General features: G+C 32.6%; 1 pseudogene; it reads left to right on the top strand.

Annotated features, from left to right (window-relative positions):
- Positions 1-3,275: 3,275 nt before the first annotated feature.
- On the top strand, positions 3,276-3,372 carry LOC122101001 (annotated as a pseudogene).
- Positions 3,373-4,431: the final 1,059 nt, after the last annotated feature.

Here is a 4,431-nt window from a genome sequence, read left to right as displayed (position 1 = left end):
TAAGAGAGATTAGAGAAAATATAGAGGATTGTTTTCTCTCCAGTGGAGTAATGGGTTCTTGATCTTGTTTCTTCCATTCTACCTCACAAGCTACCAAGTGTGTCTCAGGACTGGATTATTCAGTTCAGACAGAAAACTCATAGAAGAAAGATACTGTTTAGAGCCGATGTAGGTGATTTATAACCTTAGACAATCAATTTAATTCTGTTCAAAATTCTCCCCTACCCCAAACTGCCCTCTTTGAACAGCTTTGTTTGCTTTTCCCAAGACTGCCCTTCATTAACTGATTAAAATTTTGAGAGGTCATATTCATACTCTCTAGAGATTGCTGTTTGGTTGTGATTTTTGTGTGTTTTTGTTTCTTGTTGTGTTTTTAACTGAATTTTAAAAGGTTGTGCAATTGTGTTACAATTAAATCTATCCATCTAATTGTCCAATGCTCCTAGATCAGAGTCACTCTTTCCATCATTCTCAACCAACCCTTTTTCCAAGATTTATTTCCAATTTACCACTTCCTTCATGATATGTGTACATTGAGTATTCTAGCTGTACTTGCCCCTTGTTCATTTTTCATTCATTCTATGTCTTTACTATAATTCCTCTCTGGTTTCAATTTCCTGATAGTCATTCTGTTAAGCTATCTATTAATACTGTGAAAGGTTTATATACATTCCATGGAGTTTCAATCCTGCATATTCTTGAACTGATGTCAGCTTATATTTCCATAATTCATTCATCTACAACAACAATTTGCAAGACTGGAGACGTGAAGCACCTAAACATGATTTTATTCTCACCCATTTGGAAGATTAATCTTTAGTTAAAAAGAAAGTTAAAAATGGATTAGAATGTATTCCTAACTATGAATTTTTATAAATGGCTTTGTACAAGGGTGTGATTCTTTTGTTTTACATGGAATAATATTTTCTACTACCTATAAGTTTTGGAAAAAGAAGAAAATTAAAATTTATTCCTAGACAGGAATATGATAGAAATTGAAGACAGATATTATGTGTGTCATATCTCTGATGAGTACCCATATTCAAGACTTAAAGTAATATTTCTTACTATGTTAGACAGAGGGAAAACATAAAATAACATATGATAAGGCAACTATTTGTGATTTTTTAAAATGTACCTTATTAAATGATGAAATTTATTAGGTAACGTTTGGGTTGAAATTTAGGAGGCTGATCTATTTAACACACTTCTGGAAGGCCCTTACTGAAAAACACAAATTGTGGGTGGTACTATTTCTACACTTTAATGAATGGTTGAACATGTTTGGCATTAGTGCTGTGTAAATAATTCAACTCTATTGTAACTTGCTCCCTATACTTGAAAAACTTGTAATGTCACTAAGTATCATCAACTTCTCAAATGTTATTTTGGCGAATATGATTTCAAAAAGTTTATTTGAAAAGGAATACACTTTCAGGAGATTAAATGTAGGTTATCATTGGTTTGAGAGTGACATTTTTATACCACAGAACCATGTTGTACTGAAGTCCCAGTGTTTGAAGCACTCCTTAGTGCTTCAAATGTTTTTCTGAATTACATTTGAGCTCTAGGTCCAGATTTCGGGGCTTTGGTAGACCAATTATGGATCTATCCTTCCGGGAACTATTTTTTGGCCCACATATGTTGGAATAAAATCTTTCATTAATCATAGGTGAGGGGTATTAAAAATAATCTTATGACACTTTGTGAACTTGTTCACTCATATGGGCTGGTCATCTGTAAGTTGAATGTTTAAATTACAGTACTTTCTCTCAAATTTTGCGATCTCATCATTCATTTTAAGTAGCCTTGCATTTCACAATTACTTTCTGCTAATTCTTGCATCTCAAGAAATTGGGGCCCTGAAATATAGGAAATGCGAAATTGAGATGGGTCTTCAATTACTTTGTGTTGATATGTTGCTTGAGCCATAGTGAGAAGTCTTGCCCCTGTTATCTGATGATGCAGGTAGGAATGCTTCACAAATATGGAGAAAACCAGTTTGGGACAAGCGAGTTAAACAATAAACAGAGCAGCAGAGTAAAATCCATTATAGATTAGAGGAAAAAATTGTTTTTTACCATGTGGATTCAGAAGACCAAGAACAGTTAGAATGTGTCACAAGTTTATACTAAAAACATTGCACTGATACTTTTTATAGTCTAATATATATATTAAACCTAATTATTTATATTCAAATTCCATTTATTGGAATAAATAAATATCAATTTACTTGTCAAATTGTCAACTAATTCTAGTAAGTTTCGTTGTGTGAAATATAAAATCAGTACATATAAATATAAAATATATAACTATATATAATATAATTAAAAGTCACACGTTTTGCATTGTTCTGTTGTAGTTACTGTATTAAAGGCAACCCTGTTTTAAAGTATTATTCCATTATCTCTACCTCAGTGTTTGATAGAGTTAGACCTAAAGCTTTAACATTTGTAGATTTACAGCATGGAGGCAAGAGGAAACACTGTGATTAAAACATTATCAATTCAATGTCTAATAACGAGGAGAAACATATGCACTTCTCCTGCAACTATGAAAATATTTGGTGATGAAAAGGCAGTAGTGTAAGTTCCTACCTGGTTGGATGGTAGACAGGCCAGGACATTAAGTTATCATGCATACGAACAATTTTTTCACCTTATTGGCTTTAGCTACTTTTGAAATGGAGGTATAATAAAAATTATATTTTGATAAAATACCTTCTAGTCTGAACAGTTCTGTTTGAACTGTTCATCTCTCTATGATCCCTTGTAACCAAGATTAGCTTTGTTCTAGTAAGACAATCTATGCTTTCAGGGTAAGATATTCTGGTTGGTCTGTTCCCACATGGAAGAAGGGTAAAGGCTCAGGTAGACATTTGTTCCAGTAACACCTCATTTGGGAAAATGTCAGCTGAAGAAGTTTAGAAGTAGCTCTTAAGCAACGCTTACTTTCAATCCATTAGGTCCACAAAGCTAATTCAGTTGGATAAATAAGTACTTGAAAACGCCTTCACCTTTGGACCTATCTATAAATAATTGAGAGTATGATCAAATTCCAAATAAAAAGACTTAAGATAGTCATTGACAAAAAAATTTGCAAATGTGAGCAACCGACTGATCAATATAATTTTTCCACTATTCACAGAATTTTAGGGAAATAAGATCAATAGCATTGTTAGGAACAATAAGGTTTCCTTGTTACAAGTAGGCACCCATAGATATAAGCCTGTATAATGATTGCATCATTAACTACTTAAATTTAGAGGATACTACATGCTTCAGCAGCATGTATACTCAAATTACAATACAGAGATTAACATGGCACTTGCACAAGTATAATATGAAAATATGAGAAGTATTCCATATTATTCATCCTTCAGATGCAAGAAATGAAAAACAGTTATTAAAAAGTTGATTACAAAATTACAAGTGTAACAATACACATAATTCATAGAATTAAATTTAGTTTGACATCAGTGTATTAAATCTTCACCTCACAAAGGTGTTTACATAGCATAAACTTTACAAATCTTTTCAAATTAGACAACATTGTCATTTTATCACAAAGAAAAATAATATTAAGTCCTAGAAAAAAATGGAAGCAAACTGTTTCTATATGGAATGCAATCGGAAAGGACACATTAGTGAACCTATATATTATAAAATAATGTAGAATTCAAAGAATATCTAGGAGAAAATAAAATAAATTATGAACATTTTGCAAACATAGAATATAGTATATTTTAAAATATAATTTTTCAGACAAGCACCAGAAATATTTTAGTTTCTGTACTACTCATTTCAACAGGTAAATTAAAATTATTTCTGATTAAAAAATCACAAACTCTGAAGAAAATATTATACATGTATACAAAAACTATTGAATACATTTTGACATCCAAGGCAGGCAATTCACTTGGAAGAATTCCGCAGAATCCATGAATTTTTACAGGAAAATATTAGTGCTGCTGGGCACTGGTGGCTCATGCCTATAATCCTAGCTACACAGGAGGCTGAGATCTGAGGATCATGGTTAAAAGCCAGCCTGGAAAGGAAAGTCTGTGGTACTCTTATCTCAATTAAACCACTAGAAAACTGGAAGTGGAGCTGTGTCTCAATGGTAGAGCGCTAACCTTGAGCTGAAGAGCACAAGGGATATCTGGGATAGCTCCCAGGCCCTGAGTTCAAGCTCCATGACCGACCAAAAAAAATATATTGCTCTTATTTCATTGTGAAAATATTTTGTAGGGACACAAAAGATGGACTTGCATTTTTGAAATTTAAGAAACTTAACCCGACCATTAGGACTTCATTGAACAATTTGTACAGCCTTCCACAACTTCATAGAGGTAGTGATACATACTTATCCTTTTGGCAATATCAAATACGGTTTCTTCTATGTTGTTCTTCAGGCCTGGTTTTATATAAT

The sequence above is a fragment of the Dipodomys spectabilis genome, unplaced genomic scaffold, assembly GCF_019054845.1.
Source record: "Dipodomys spectabilis isolate Male_0828 unplaced genomic scaffold, ASM1905484v1 ptg000614l, whole genome shotgun sequence".
Taxonomy (NCBI): Eukaryota; Metazoa; Chordata; class Mammalia; order Rodentia; family Heteromyidae; genus Dipodomys; species Dipodomys spectabilis.
This window is presented reverse-complemented; position numbering and strand designations above follow the sequence as displayed.